Source organism: Cheilinus undulatus, linkage group 6, assembly GCF_018320785.1.
Source record: "Cheilinus undulatus linkage group 6, ASM1832078v1, whole genome shotgun sequence".
Taxonomy (NCBI): Eukaryota; Metazoa; Chordata; class Actinopteri; order Labriformes; family Labridae; genus Cheilinus; species Cheilinus undulatus.
The window spans coordinates 26142867-26160233 of NC_054870.1; the positions used below are offsets into that span (position 1 = coordinate 26142867).

The 17367-nt window shown below is 40.5% G+C and overlaps 1 long non-coding RNA gene across 1 annotated transcript in view; it reads right to left on the reverse strand.

Moving 5' to 3' along the window:
• Positions 1-1997: 1997 nt before the first annotated feature.
• The window catches only part of LOC121511489, a 62394-nt gene continuing 47024 nt past the window's right edge, over positions 1998-17367 (reverse strand). Inside the window, exon 4 of the long non-coding RNA XR_005992048.1 lies at positions 1998-2594. This is a non-coding gene — a long non-coding RNA (uncharacterized LOC121511489). The remainder of the gene's footprint in view (positions 2595-17367) is intronic.

Genomic DNA, 17367 nt, shown 5'->3' on the forward strand with positions numbered 1-17367 from the left:
CAGAACTCATGGTTGGCAAGCCTCCTGACACCCCTGCCGACCCCCCAGGCCATGAGTATGTCAGGAAGCTACAGGATCGCTTGGAGTCTGTCACACAAGTTTGCCAGAGACCGACTTATCAGAGCAGGAGCGAGACAGAAGAGGAACTACGACGTGCATGTGAGAGGAAGACATTTTGTAGCTGGAGAGTTGGTCTGGGTGTATAACCCCCAGAGGAAGAAAGGCAGATGCCCCAAACTGGACAGTGACTGGGTGGGGCCCTGCAAGGTTCTGGAGAGACTGGGGGAAGTCGTTTATAGAGTTCAGCTGCCCCCGGGGGAAGGAAAGTTACTCTGCATCGAGATAGGCTGGCCCCATACCGGGGCAGTACATCGCCACAGGAGCCAGGAGACAGACCGAGGAGAACAGCGGATGCCGCAGTGACCTCCACCCAGGCCCCCACTGATGACCCTGGCACCTCGTCTTCCCTCACGGAGACTGAGACTGCTTCCCTTCTTCCCTCCCAGTCCTACCTCCCCAGTTCCCCCTCATCCCCTGCCAGCCATTTTCCAATCCTGGAGCCTGAACTGGACCCCCTGTCCCCTTCTCCTCGACCCCGGCGGCCCAGGAGGGTCCGTAGGCTGCCCCCCCGTCTGAGAGACTTTGTCGTCCCCTTGGGGACGAGGGACTTTGAAGGGAGGGGGTAGTGTAACGGACTCAGTTGTTGTTGTTAAGGTACTCTTTTGATGAAACACGTTCTGTTATGGCTGTTACTGAGTTTTCCATGATGTCAGTGAACACACCATGTTCGGCAGTGTTCGTGAAAAACTGTATACCTGTCTGTTATGAGATTCAGACTTGTGATTGGTTGAGAGTGCTTGCAGAGGAGGTGCTTGTGTTCGGTGTATATGAGCATCTCTCGTTTTGGTGGGCGTCTCTGGGGGACGAGAGTTTTTGGCTGCATGCAAGAGAGTTGGAGTTTCAGGCTGCAGATCTGTTGTATTGGTGTTGGCTGCGGCCCACAGCAGCCCGTGTAAAGCTAGAAATAAAGCCTCACAAACGGTCAGACGTCTCGTGGCTGATTAAGATAGAGAACACTACAATACGATATGATGCAATAAAAAAATCATACAATACAGTACAATGCAATGCAAGGCGATGTCATGCAATGCAGTGCTACAAGATGTGATACAATATATAGCGACAGGACACACAATACAATACTGTGCATTACACTGTGACATGATGCAACAAGATGCAGTACATTAAAATATGATATGATACGATACAACACGATGCAATATGATATAATATGATACGAAACAATACAGTTCAATAAGATACAATATCATATTATATTACACAAAACAAATTGTCACTGCGCCAAGCTGAATCTGTCGACACCTTCCCCCTGGTGCGCCGCCACACCCATCTCTGCGCAGCCTGGTCTACCAAATTGCCAAATTGGCTGCGCACGGTGGTGCGCCGGACGAAATTACCACTGCGCAGGGTGCGCAACGCTCCGCCACCCTGCGCCACCCTGCGCTGCGTGACGAAAATAGAGCCCTAAGTGGGCTTAATACAACATTTAAGGGATCTTACCATGGTTGTTTTGAGTGAAGGGTGATGACACACCTACTGTAGAAGCAGATACGTTGATTTTTTTTTCTCCTGACAGTGAATGAAGCTGCTTACACACACTGCATAGTATCTCTCTGAGCATAAGACACAAGGATAGTGACCATGGGTGTTTGGTCTATAAAATCAGAGAACTCTGATTGATCGATCACATGCTCATTATCAAAATCAGCTTATGATGATCAGTTGCCATTCACTGATGCATTTCTAGTTTCAACCGATCACTAATCTTCTTCCTCCTTTTTAACACCTAATAATCTGTCCTTTTGCAAGGAAATATATGAATATACAAGAAAATGCACAGAAGTACATTTTAAAAAAGCAAAGTTGAAGCATGACTGGCACTATTTCATCATATATTAGCTTGTTTTATTGGAGGACATATGCCCCTATCAGTGACATCAAGGTTTCTACAGATTCATTGGAGTCAGTTGAGTAAAAAAAAATAAACAAAAACTGTGTTTACATGATTTTGTATGAGCTTTGATCTTTAAATAGTATCAAATAATAATCTGAAAATGGTTGGCAATGAGCTCTGCTAAATGTCACTGAGCACATTAGGGGTTTAGATTTGTATCATCAATGTTCTGTTTTCAGAGGGGAGGATTTACACCACACAAACACACACAGTCAATCAGGGCACTTAGCTGTGAAATGAGTTGATCTCAGTGTGACTGAAGCAAGCAGCCACAGCAAAGAGCATCAAGCCTCCAAGCACCCGCTCTCCTTTTCATTTCCTCTTTTACCCATCACATGTTAAACACAAGCTCCATCAGCTGCACATCACTGCCTCTGTGTGTATTTGTGCAGGATAGTGAGTGTGTGACATGTGCGTGGGGGTCAGACTTTGAGTTGCTTTGTGTGTCTAAGTGTGTGTTTGTGTGTGTATGTTGCGCAGCTGTCTTCTGCCCTCTGCTGATTGTAACACATCCTCCAGTCCACTCTGAAGACCTCTAAAGCTGACAGCTGAGTGTGGTCTGCACAGAAACAGAAGAAAGCATACAACCAAAAAAAACAGTTGTCACTGGCTGCCTGTGAGCTGCATTTTTATTGTCATGGTTACAGCAGAAGAAGAAGATGCAACACATTGCTGTAGACTACAGACTTCATTAAATCTCACTGCTAATCTTATGTGTCTTATGTTTAATGCAGTGGTATCGAATCAGACATTGAAATCTTTTGACTTTTAGTAGGACAAACATATAGCAAAGTGTAAAATTTTGGCACTGTGACAACCGTGATGAGAACTAGGAAAAGAGATAAAAATGCAGTTCTGTTAGGGCCTGGTCCTGCATTTTGCAACTCAAAAAATCAATAACATCTAAGCTTATCAATTATGCTATCATGTCTCATGGGTTCTGTCACACAATGCCATTTATCAGATCAGTGGTGCTAAAACATACACTAAATAGACAAAAGTATTCAGCTGCCTATCCATTGTACTAACAGGGACTGTTAGTATTTAAATACATGGGATTTTGAATACAATGCAGCCAACCCTCCTTTTGCACCTAAAACAGCCTCCACTCTTCTTGGGAGGCTTTCCACAAGATTTTGGAGTATTTCTCCAGGAATTTGTGCCCATTCATTCTGTACAGCATTTATGAGGTCAGGCACTGGTGTTGGATGAGAATGCCTGGCTCACAATCTCCGTTCCAGTTCATCCTAAAGGTGCTCGATGGGGTTGAGGTCAGAGCTCTGTGCAGGCCAGTCAAGTTCTTCTACACCAAGCTCATCAAACCATGTCTTAATAGTTCTTGCTTTGTGCTCTGGGGCACAGTCATGTTGGAATAGAAAAGGGCCTTCTCCAAACTGTAGCCACAAAGTTGGAAGCATAGCATTGTCCTAAATGTCATGGTATGCTTAGCATTAAGATTGCACTTCACTGGGAGACATGGGGCCTGAAACAGCCCCATATCTATATTCCTCCTCCACCAAACTTCACAGTTGGCACAATGCAGTCAAGCAGGAAACATTTCCATGGCATCTGCCAAACTGATTTTACGTGGTCTTCTGCTTTGTGGCTGAGATGCTGTTGTTCCTACATGCTTCCACTTTCTAATAATATCACTTACAATTACCTGTGGAATATCCTTCTTACTGCAAAGGTGACATTTATCATAAAACCATACATAAAGTCACTGACCTCTTCAGAACGATCCATTTTGTATCACAAATGTTCAAAATGGCTAGGTGCCTGATTTTATGCACCTGTGGCAACCGGTCTGATTGATACACTTAAAGTCAATGATTAACAGTGTTGGCCAAAAAATTGTCTATGAAGTATGTAACAATACTTGATTCTTGTGAGAACTTTTTTCATGCTTCTAAGAAACTTTAAAGTGAAATCTTTGGAGTGCTGCAAAATTAGATAAACCATGACCGGATTTTTGTTTGATTTTGGGGGTTGCAGGGGGGGTTGAAAACGGGGTTGCTGAGAGACACTAAGCTGACTTTAGCTGGTACTGTGAAGATATGCCAAGCTAGTAAATTAGCCATGCGGCATGTTAAACTTTGAGTGGCACTGTTAGAGATATGGACATAAACTGCATGGCTTTCCATCACACAGTGACAATGAATTCTGGCATTAAGACTGAAAAGACTTTCTGTATCAATCTGAACGATCATGTTTTCATTTGTCAAATTTAACATTTTATAAAAACAAAACCATTTTATTTGCATGTCAATTACAGCATGGATGAGTAAAGATGACTGATGAGGCAATTGTCAGAGCATAATTATGATCATTTATCTGAAATACTGAAGGATGCAAACACAGGTCCAGACTATTCTGTTAAATTGCACATTTTTGTTGCACTCTTATGACAAGATTCAAACACAGCAATGGAAAAATGTTTGGTTTGTGGGTTTGCTCTAGCAGCACGACACAGGAATGTATAAAACTGTGGTTAACAAGTTCATGGGGTTTTGTCACAAACGTTGGTAGCAATAGAGCCAAAACAGCCAAATGTCATGCATATAAACCTTGTGCCAGACTCTAAAAAATACTCTGTTTCTTCTTGTTTTCAAAGATTTTAAAGTTTCAGCGTCTTGGTTGGTTGCCTATTCTCCACAGACAGGAGGTGTGAAAAGATTGGCAGCCATTAGTTAAATGAGTACCTGCATGTCTTAGTCTCTAATTCACACCACCATTATTTTCAAGTCCTATTCTTTTGCATTTCTGCCTCATGAATGCGCGTGTTGTTTTGTAGCTCAGTGGCCAATCTGTCAATCTCACACAACCCGAAAAAACAGCCACTTAAAGCCATTGTAGATCTTTGTAGATTAGACATAATAGATCTGATGTAATTAGGCAAACAGCAGGTCATGTTTTTAAGGTGTTTGTCAGAGCTTTGTTCCTTTTAGACAAATAGCTGCAACAAAAGCAGAGAGAAAAACTTACAAAAAGTTGAGCTGCATATCTCTACATCTATAGGCAACAAGGTTGGTGATAGATAGGCCTGTTCACTTTCTCTGAGGTAGGGACGAGGGCAGGTGAGAGAGGGAAAAGAAAAGAAACAGGAGAGAAGTAATGAGACGGAATGAGCAAGGAGCGAAAAAAAGAGGCATAAATTGAAGGATTTTAGGGAAAGAAATGTGAGTGGAGGTAAGGACGTGGCCACAATGGATCAGAAGTAAAAGACAGTGATTAAAAAAAAGTTCCTGCATGAAAGAAAACAAGAATGATGGTGAAAAATAAGAGAAGGAATGACAAAATTGGAAGAGAGACAGGAAAAGGGTTTAAGCCCAGGAATGCTGACAGACAGTTCAATTTTATTTCAGGGAAACTTGAAAAAAAATAAACACAATGTCATCAGTCAGCCTCAAGCAGCTTTGTAGCTCACCTTCTGTTGTGTGTGAGTGTGTGGGTGTGTGTGTGCTCTGCAAAGCCCCTGCTGCCTTTCAACAAATACCAACAACCGGTCCACATAAGCCGCGTGATAAAAGGAGTAGCGGCTCACAAACCGCTTTAGTCCCCCATCAGTTCCTATAGGAGAGTTTTTACATTCAACCATGATGGCATAGTGATGGTGATGAGGCTGAGGAACAGGGGAAACACAAGCTGTACGACCTCGATACATGGGTAAAATATTACATAAATGTGTGTTTTTATCAAGGATGGAACAAGAACTTGGAAATATACTGTAGTTAGGTGGTATAATCTTCGTTTGAACTTTTTTTCATTTTTAAGTGCTGTGTGGCTATTATGGCCACAGCCATAACACCCCCATGCCTACAAACAGTACCCTCACAGTGTTTGTAAGTTTAGGGAGAGAGATGGACATGAGACTGAACATCAGCTAAAACATTTTCTTTCCCCTTTCATGACCTATGTCAATATAGAAATCCTGCACGAGCAGAGACCACCTCATAAGATGATGGTTGGTGTTTCTCATCTGTGCCAGAAAGACAAGTAGATTGTGGCCTGTAAACACCACAGCGGGCATTGAACTGGACCCCACATAAACCTCAAAGTGTTGCAGGGCAAGCAACATGCACAAAGGTTTCTGCTCAGTGGTACTGTACTTCAGTTGGTGTTTGTTAAACCTTTTTGTATTTTTTTATTATTTATAGAACACCAACATTTTTGCAAATGTCTCTGTAATAGGCTGCCACTCTAAAGAATAGAGAGAGCTCACATCAAGTTTGAGGCACAGGATAATCAAGGATGGCTTAGATTTTTCTTTTGTGAGGGCACATCTGGCCTTCCTCCTTACCGAGGTAAGTTATTGTGGCCCTGCTAAGTTGCATTTGGCCAGGTTCAGAGTGAGGGATGCCTCCTGCAGCAGTTGAAAGTAGTATTACTCACTTAGGTTGTTTTCACACCTGATAGTTGGGGGGGAATCTGTCCGTTTTGGAATGGAAATTGCAACATTGTTGCATTTTCCTTTGGTTTGGATCGCATTCACACTGCTCTTGGTCAAATGGACCAAACTGTCTGATCACCTACAACCTCTGCCCATTAGGGCGCTGACGTCACAAACAAAAGGTGGCAAGAAGACAAGAATGTGTAGAAGAAGACAAAACTGGAAATCCATCTCCTTCCGCCAGTCTTTTCTTCCACATAAACAATGAAAAAAACACAGAATTTACACTGCCTTGGGGTTTCTGCTCTTGCATTTGGACATTATGAGCAGGCAGCAAGGCGGTGAGGTGTCCAGCATGTCATTCTTTACATGAGACGAGTAAGCCAGCACAGATTACGACGTGTTGCTATGGCTACACAGACACCAAGCGAAATACGTACATGTATTGAGTGTATCAAATCACACATAAATCACACATAAATCACACATAAATCACACATAAACTCTTACATCATTACGCTTTATGCGACTTCCTGCCATTGGTTCACAAGTTGGTCCGCTTTGCTTTCACAACTCAAATGAACAGCACCAGGGTTGAAAGCGGACCAAGACCCCCTGTTTTAAAGCGGACCGGAGTCCGCTTGTTTGGTCCGCACCAGAGTTTGTGTGAGCTTTTACACCACTCCAAACGAACCGGACTATCCAGGAAAACAGACCAGAGGTCGTTTAAAGAGGACCAAACAGCTCTGGTGTGAATGTGTCCTCAGTCAGTCAGATACATACAGACCCATGTGTAGGGCTGACCTAAAATCAGTGCCTAAAAGTACTGATAAAGAAGTACAATAACAAAATAAGTGAAGTAGAGGAGGTTTATCATGGTATTAACAACAGTGCTGGCTGTTACACAGAGGAACCTTAAAACAACAATTGCAGAAATTTGTAAATGGGAGTTAGCAAATGTTATTGATGTAACAAGCTCTATTTATAATGCAAAACAATGTTTACACATTATAGTGAAAGTGAAAGTAAATGAAAGAAAGTACTGCATAATGAACATAATAAATCCAGGCAGTTATTTTCTGTGGCACTAAATCTTTGAAAGGATGGCGAGGTAAAGAATCCAAAATGCTTGTTGGTCTGCAATCGTAATAAATCCATGTAATTAAAAAGAAATCTAATCTCATCTTAAAACTATGTACACAATGGATTTATTCACATATGTGACCTTAATTTTCCAAACAGACCTCTATTTATTTCTAATGAGGCCAAAAGAAACAAAACAAAAGCAGTAAGAGCAATTTACTAAGTAGGCTCCATATACTGAGCTTAGAGAAGACATGAATACCATCTGCTCTCTAAAGCTACGTATGTTTGATGTTTGGTATGTCAGTTTCTTTTAGATCTCTGGATATTTTAGTCCGTACTCAACCTTTAAATATGGAATGGTCAATGCAACACAGACAGCAGCTTCTGATACCAAAAAATTGAGTCATTCACCTGAATGTTCAGCATTCGGTGATGTGTGTATATCTGATTACCAAGGATTACTAAAAGAATGAAAGTGTAACACACATGCACACACACATATAAAGCACAGTGTCTCCAGTGAATTATTCTCGCTGTGCAGGGATATTGAGCCCTGTGGGCAATGTTGTGGTCTAATCATAGACACCAAGATTTGTTATGCTCCCTGCTTGAGTCACACTGTACATTTAGAAACAGAAAAAAAACTCCTCAGTATCATGATGGGAGGAAAATATTTACCAGCTGCAGACTATGATACTGTCAAAGAAGCTGAAGCTGCAATCTGAACCTAAAAACAGCAAAGACGGTGAGTTCCAGCAGATAAGGAATGGTGTCAAAAGAGTACTCTGCGCTAGGAAATAGTATAAGAAATAGAAATTAAATTTGACATTTTTAATCAGCAGCAATGGTGTGGTGATCGTGGCACTCCTTAGTTTTATTTTGAAAGTTTCTGGGTGTCTGTTTCCTGTGTGGTGTGTTTTGTTTCTGTCTTCACAGAGATTGGGCGCCTCCCTGCACTGGTTCTCACAGCGCTATTGCATCTGCACTCAATCACCGCAATCACCACCTCCTCTTAAACTCTGTGGCGAGGCTTCTCAGGCGCCAGATTATTCCCACATCTCATGTGGTATCGACCTCTCACTCATGCATTTGTGACTCTCTCACAAGTATTGCAAGTATTGCCAGTGTTCTCCTGTGCCTGTGACTAATCCTGTTCTCCTCCGCCTTTTCCAGTGCCTTCCCGTGCCACCTGTGCTTCAGCCCAATCTCTGCCACGCTGCCACACTCTCACTACGGACTCTCTCACCTACTTCCTGCACAGAACCTCATGCCCTCACGATCTCCCCCCTCACGTCCTGCACCCTGGATTCCCCTCCCAACCTCCTCTAAATCCCCCACAATAAATTTGTTAAACTGCTTCTTCTGTTTCCGGTCTGCTTCTGGGTTCAACTAAAAATCATAAACCAATCATTACAAATGGAGCCTAAAATCAAACCTTTGCAACTGCCTACACCTTGTTACCAACGTTTAGCATGTTCAATTTTAGCGCTGTCAATAATTTGCACCTTGCTCTGTATTCTGTCCTTTTTATTTTATCAGCAAGTTACCTGAGACGACATTCAAACACAGTTTCTCTGCTGCTTGTCAAAGACTAATACCAACGACTATGATTAGAGAGCATAATTGATATGTTCAATATTTCCAACAGAGTAGAGTCTAACACCATAGTTGGACACCAAAACAGCTTTTTGAAACTGGTATCTGGAGTTGCTGGCCAACACTCAGATTTGAAGAGAGTCCATCCCAAACCCTTTGCACTGGTGTTCCACAGGGATGTGAACTGAGCCCACTGGAGTATGCCATTTTTACCTATGACTTTTGGTCCATTCATACAGCGGACGCCTTGCTCAAGACAACAAGCACCATCATCAGTTCACAAATGGGATTGACTCTTGTGGTTTTATTGTCTGACTAGAACTACAGCCTGGCAGTTTTATGCCTTACAAGATGTACATTTGCCAAAAGTGACGGACTGGCCGTCTGGATAGTTTTCGTTTAACAAGAATATGATGTTGGTGAAGCAAGCAACATTTGAGATTACCTATTCTAACTATCTAGTCCTTATTTATGAACGTATTGTCATCAGAATGGCAATATTTGGAGTAAACTTGGTAATGTTATCCACTGTTCAAAAAATGACAGTCTATCAATGGCCATAATATTACAAGCTTTATATTTATAAACCAACCAATTCATCTTTTTTTGTATAGATTGATAACCTAAGTTATATCATGACACTTTACCAAGACAGGTCTAGACCATACTCTCTGGTGTGGCCTGTTATAGTTGACCTTGGTCAATCGTTAATATTTTAATAGAGATGACCTTATTGTAATAGAAACCAGTGTTAAACACCATTTAATATCAAAAGCTTGTTTTTTGTTTTTTTTTTTTTTGTTTTGTTTTTGTTTTTTGTTTTTAAAGAAAGAGTGAAAAAAAATCTGTATTTAGGTTTGTTGTATGACAGGTCATAGTGTTAAGAACACCTAGTTCAAATTTAAAAAAACAAACTACAAGTTTATAAAATTAAGCTTTAAAATCATGAAAAATGAGCCCCACTGTGGGTTCATGACATCCCCAGCCCACATATTTGCCCCATCCAAATTAAACCAAGCCAGGAAAGAGGAGAAAAACTAACAGTCTAAATCCAATTCAGTCACATGTAGATCTCAGTGTTTACAACAACCGTATTTGAATATACAATGCTCAGCATAAATGAGTACACCCTTATAGATTTGTCAGAAAACCTTTAGTTTCCTTTCAGAATCAACATTTTCTCTGGGATACTATGCCACAAAATACTCCTACAAATGTGGGCCACTGTTTGGAAACAAGTTTTGTTAAATAGCACACTCAAAAAGGTAATTTTCCTAACAATACCATTCAAGACCATGTTGCAAAAATGAGTACACCCCAATTAAAGTCTAAGGAGCCATGCAAAATTTTAGACCACAAAATTCTAATTAAGAAGAATCCAACCACAGGTGAGTCTAATGATTTATTATCAGGTGTCCAGTACACAATTGGCTATAAAAGGGCATTACTTAACAAAGAAAACCCTTTCCCATTTCATGCCGTCAGCAATGGCACCACATGGAAGAGAAATGTCACAAGACCTGAGGACGAAAATCATTTCTTTACACCAGAAAGATGAAGGAGGAAGGAGGAAGAAGAATTCCAAAAGGTGTTCTTGCAGTCACTGAGATATTGAGTAAAATTGTAATTTTCAAAGGGGTTGTACTCATTTATGCTACAAATTTTAGATTTCACTTTACAGGGTCTTTAAATAAACAGCTTGTCTGTTACAAATGCCAGGGCCTTTTGTTGAGCCAAATCTGTCACTGTTTGTCAGACAGTGAAAGAACAGTAGTGGGTTAAGAAGGAGGGCTTAAGGTGGTCTTTGGTCATGACCTTGTACATCCAAGATGTACTGAGTTTATCACTGCATCAGAGTGAGTGTTTGTGCAAACTTTAACGAGAGTGCCTTAAAGCATTCTTGAAACAGCGTGTACAGATGTACTTATAGACTAATGTACTGACAAGCCCAAAACATGATGCCTCCAGTCCATGGCTTTGTGTACAGGAATGAGTTGCAGAACACAAGTTCTGCTGACAACCTCATTCTTTTCAACATGAAGTCTAAACTAAGGTTATGTTTTACCAGACTCTACATGCCTAACACCTCTGCTTAAAGATCCTCTGTTGCAAACATTATTGACTAATCCATGCTTACCACGATAGTAAAACCCATCTTTTCCCAACACCTCATGAGTGGGCCTTACATGCCAAACATACCCAAAATAACACACACAAAAAGCATCTATAAAAATCTACAACACCCACACTGACTGATGTCTCTACAGTGAAACAGCTAGATTGTGTGGTACCAATTATCAACTTTTTAATTGCACTGTGTGCCAGGAAATAGGAAATCTAGAAGGTGCTTGTTGTATTTCCGTTATGCAGTGTAGGATTCAAATAATGTCACAGGAACCTTATTTTACCCCCAGTTAGGTTGCTTTCTGGGAATGATAAGTCTAAAAGTACATAGACTGTGGAAAAGTACCATCAGTGGAGAATTTCACTAACTGGTGATTTATTTCGCTAACCTTTATGCGCCTTTTGACCTTACTGGAAACACCCAGCAATGGACTGGAGAAACCTTGTTACAAAAGTAACCCATGGCAGTCAATGGAAGGTTTACTTTTGGTACAAATGTAACCTATACATACACTTAAGGTAACTTCAAGTGTTCACTTCATGGTAGCACTGAATGAATGTTCAGTGATCCCCAAATGTTGGCCTGTGGGCAAGGTCCAGGTAGTCAGTCCATTTAAGTGGCCCACATGGACCCTTGTCAAAAGGTATTTCTAAGTTGAGACCTTCTGCACCTAGCCCTTATTTGTTATTTTCCTTTTTTATTTTTTTGGATGACTTTGATACAGGCTTTGAGATTTTAATTACTCTACTTCCACTACAGCTTATACTGATTATAAACTAGAAAATTACTCAGAGAGCGCAGACCTCCGCCATTAGCCCTAGCTCCCAATAGTAACGAATCCTTTAAAAAATTCCTGGATCCAGACGGTGATCCGGATCACTCCCAAAATCTAATCAGTTCTTCTTCATGCCATTTCTGCCATTTTCTGAAAATTTCATCAAAATCTGTCCGTAACTTTTTGAGTTATGTTGCTAACATCTAACTAACTAAATAACTAACTAACAATCTAACTAACAAACCCTGCCGATCACATAACCTTCTTGGCAGAGGTAATGAAAGGTAAGTGAAGTAAAAAATAACATCTACAATAGTTATTGTGGAAAACTAGCATGTATTTCAACCCTCTGCATGGTAACCTTTAGGCAATTTGACCCTGAGGATAAACTCATTGAAGATTTGTGAAATATAACTAATAATGTGATGTTGGCACTCATCAGAATTTATGGGGCAGAAATGTAGGCATTTTCTATAAAGCTAGTCCAGTTTAACTTACAATAGAGGAGACACTCTAGCTTTTCATCACTGTTTTCTATTTCCCTTCTTTCATTGCCTTGTCTTTAACTTGCTCTCTCATTGACCTGCTTTCTTGGCCCCTCTTGTTGGCAGATGGAAATGATGAGACCTTGGAGCATTTTTCAAGCTCTATCACCTTGTTCACTGCAGCATGATAATGACAAGATGTCCCCTATTCTTAGGACACTAATAGATTTTTAAGGAAGTAGATAGATGCACATTTATTACAGTATAAAAAAAATGTCAATTTCAAGTTTGATGAAGTATAGACACAGAGATTACAAGAGGGGCAAAGTTTTAAATTCAGCTCTTCAGCCACTAAGCTGCACTGTGTTTCCACAGTGATGTGTGATTAAGGAAAAACAGTGACAGATACAAATTCAAAGGAACTATGTGACAATTACTTTTGCATTATGCATTTCATGTCTTGCATTATTACTTTTTTCTGTCTGCTTTTTTTGTAGATTTATATCCTTTCTTGACACACTGTAAATAAATTTTAAATCAAATATCACAAATCTGAATTAAACAGAGCTTCTGCTGCAATATTAAAATTTACTGCCATGATTCATCACCAAACTAATGATCTGTCTGTGGAGCAAAACTCCTCTCTTGTAAAGAAGTCTTGCAATGCAATTACACATTTGCCTGAACAGGACAAAAGTACTGGTCAGACATACATTTGGGTCATTTCAGGAGCTTGTACACAGTACAGTACAAAAGGAAGGACACTAACTGAGCTGTAGAGATCCTCTGTGGAGATGGGTCAAAGTTCTACAAGGACAACCATCACTGCATCTCTCCAGCAATCTGGGCTTTATGGTAGAGTAGCTAGACGGAAACCTCTCCTTGACACATGAAAGCCTGCTTAGAGTTTGCAACAAAGCTCCTGAGAAACTTTCATACTGTGAGGAATAAGATTCTCTGGTCTGATGAAACTAAGACTGAACAGTTTGGCCTCAATTCTTAACATCATGTCTTGAGGAACCCAGGCCCTGCTTAGCACCTGCCCAGTACCATCCCAGCATCATGCTGTGGGGGTGTTTTTCAGCAGCAGGGACTGAGAGAGACAGTACAGAGATACACTCAATGAAAACCAGTTCCACAGTGCTCAGAACCTCAGAACCTTCCAACATGACAATGGCTTAGGACTCTGTTAATGTGGGTTTTGTTTAATTTGGGTTGCAGTTTCTCATTTAGGAGTTGGTGAGAGGTCCCGATGCCCAACCATTTGAAAACCACTGATCTAGATGTTCATATAAGTTCACAATGAATGTCTTGGTCCGTCCTGTAATTCTCCTATCCTGATGACATTAGACAGAACAGCTTCAGGTGCTTTCCACAATGGCAATGCTTCACTTGATCCTGCCAAAGAAGTCTGACTGTGCATAAAGCAAACCAACAGCTGGTTATGGAAATACAGGTCACAAGATGTCAGTCAGTCACCATAGAAAAATCGTATTATGCAAATCATCCCCTATGCTAATTAACTGAGTGCTAACCTAAATTAGTTTAACCTAGACTCTATATCATCTGAGAATAAGTGAGTGTGTTCGCCCCCTGGTTTCTGTGTGTTGGTGAAAGTAATATTGTCAGAACTGTTCTGGAGACAGTCACCCTGCATTAAACCTGTGTCTGACCGCTAAATCTACTGCCTGCTCACTGAGCCAAGATCAGCCTAATCCTAATCCTTGAATCTTGTTTTTGTAACAGTTCTACATTTACCGAGTAGAACAGGGGTTACGTGTTTGTGTTTGGGTGTGTGGGTTGATAAAAAATAGAGAAAAAAGACAGCAAAGGCTGTTATCATGCTTATTATGCAACAATCTCACGACAGAACAACAAGCAATTTTATAAACCAGCACTATCAGAGTACATTAAATGATTCTGATCTTAATCTGGTTCAATAGCACGAGGATATAGGGAAATGTGCTTCACAGCAAATAGAGCGGATATTAGAGGTATTATGGCCTGTCTCCACTGAGGACCTTTTATGGACTAGCAGCACCCATACCATACAAAATCAATTAGAGATGCATGATCTTGGGTTTGTGCCCATATCTGATATTCCCAAACTCATTTTAGCCAATACTGATACCACCCTATTTTATTGTAAAGGAATCCTAGTGTCTCCTGGCTGAGTCAAGCAGAGCTCAGAGGAGTGGGGTGGTAGTCAGTCTGGTAGTTTTTTTACATTTGGGGCTTCATTCAAAATGTTCAGAGCTGATGGTTAGCACCCTAGAGTGTGTAGCACCCTGGGCAACCACCTATATCTGAACATACAGATGTAGATTTTGCTGATATTTAAGGCAGGTATGTGAGTTATACTGGCTTTATGTATGTCCTATGTCTCAGTTGTAAATATCAAGAGAAATTTTCCTATCTGCCAATATTATATTTTTAAGCTAATATCTGCCAATATGAACATAATGCAAATATATTGTCCATCCCTCAAATCAATGCAATTCTGCATTTCCAGTGCTGTCCTTGGACCTCCCGGTCTTACTATACTCTTGTGAGGGCTGGACATTGACTGATGGCCAGAGGCTCCGACTGGACTCCTTTATGACAACTTCTCTTCTGCAAATCTTTGGGTATCATTGGCAAGACTGTGTGTCTAGTGCAGACATGCTCAGATGAGTGAGGATGGTAAGGTTCAGCTGCCAGATATGCAAACAGCAGCTGCGCTTTCCCGGGCCTGCCAGGACACTGCCAGCTCACTGCATACTGGGTGCCCAGTACCCGGTGGGCTGGTCCACACTCTCGTGGATGCATTTTTTGACATCTATCTGGTTGTAAGAAGAAGCATGAGAGTGCAAGGGAAGTGACAATCATATTGTTTAAAAAGGTGCTGATCGATTTTCTTATCAGGGTACATAAATGACTCTCAATCACAAAAGCATGATGAGTGCAGCAAATGTTTTTGCTTTTGACTCTGTGTTTAACGAGTCTTACACTTGGGTCCATTTGTTTGGTTTAGTATCACAAATATTGGGTTCTGATGTTGAAATGATTTAATCTCATCTCTTTATAAACCCCTGTTCACCTCTTTCTCCACCAATGTATGCCACTTTTCTGCACTTTTAAACAATTTTGGTCAATTTTATCCCTATTCATCTCTTTTTCTGCCCTTTTGTGCCAATGTTTACATGTTTTTGCCATTCTTTTGACAATTTTAAGGGATTTTGCCACATTTGTGATACATTTTTGCTATTTTAACCAACTTTTTCCACTTTTTCGGCGCTTTACACGTATTTTGACCCATTTTAACCTCTTTTTACTACTCTTTCTGCCGATTTCTGCCCCTGCTAAATTCTTTTTTGCCAATTAATTTGCCACTTTTAACTAATTTTTGCCACTTTTAATTCATTTTGGCATTTTTAACCAATATCTGCCACCACTTTGGCCTTCTTAACCCATTTTGACTCTTTTTAGCCCCTTTGCACCACTTTTTCTGCTCATTTTTTGCCCCTTTTTATCAGCTTTTCCCCTTTTGTCATTTAACTGATATTTGCAACTTTTGAGTCATTTTTGCTATTTTAACTAATATCTGCCACCTTTTTGCCACTTAAAACCCATTTGGGCTATTTTTAGCCTCTTTTCTTACAACTCTTTATGCCAATTGTAACAATTTTTCCCTTCTTTTGTCATTCTTCTTGTTGCTTTGACAAGAGTTGTCTTTATTCAGGTTAAAAAGAACTTAAATTTACAATATAACATGATTTTCCTGATCTCCATGAGCCCCCCATTTGACAGGACCCAGAAAGCTCTCCTCTTTATCCCCCCTTATGGGCAGCCTTTATGATAACAATATCATACGATAAGCTAGTTCCTTTCCTCACATACAGCTACACTTTTTTTTCAAGGGTACATCTTCCAGGTTTTACAGCAGCTGCTGATGCCAGGCCACAATTCCATTTCATTGTTTCTAAATCTTTTGGGAGAGAAAAAAAAAACAAACAAACAAAAAAACAAAACAATAACAACAACAACAACAAAAATTTGGGTTTTACTCTGACCCTTAGTATGTCATTCCCTACTATCTCATCTCTGATTCAGCTGTATCCACTAAAAGCACAAAACTTAGACGGAAGCAGCAGTGCTGCCATACAACCTTTCTAAGCAATGTCATTACCAGTGAGGCATTTGTTTGTGGTTATGATTAGCAAACAAACAACAATAAAAAACTATTATTGGACTTCAGCCTTTAAAGTTACTTTGTACTCATCTGATATCAGATTTCTGTTGTCTCACCATTTCATCAAGCCACAGTGGGTTACAGAAAAGAGCCCATAAGGACTGTCCTGGTTCCTGCTGATCAAATAATGTCCCAGAGTCATAAACATCTACACACACACACACACACACACACACACACACATTAGCTTGTGTCTGGGCCTGTAACACTCTTAATATGCTGATTCAGTGTTACACTTTACAGTTGATATTTATGGTTGTTGTGATTAATTGAGGCAATAGTTTATCATAAAGTGCAGCAGTGTCCTTTCAATTTATGGCTCTAACAGGCAGACATAAGGCTTGTAAAGCAGAAACGCTGTAAAATAAAAAAAATGGTCTCACCTGGCACATCTTGTATATTATTATATGAGGAGGACAGGCTGCAAAACTCTCTGATGGTCTGTGGAGGAGCTAACACATAGAGTTCAGTCTTTCTCTCTCAGAGAATTTTGGCAAAAACTATGAGACAATAATGTGAAAAGGAAACAAATGAATATTTTACAGCTTCTATCTTCTATGTGCAATATATCATGATCAAATCTTACTCACTGCACCCCTACAGATATGTCTGCAGGATCTGAAGCAGCATCAACAATGCTTTTA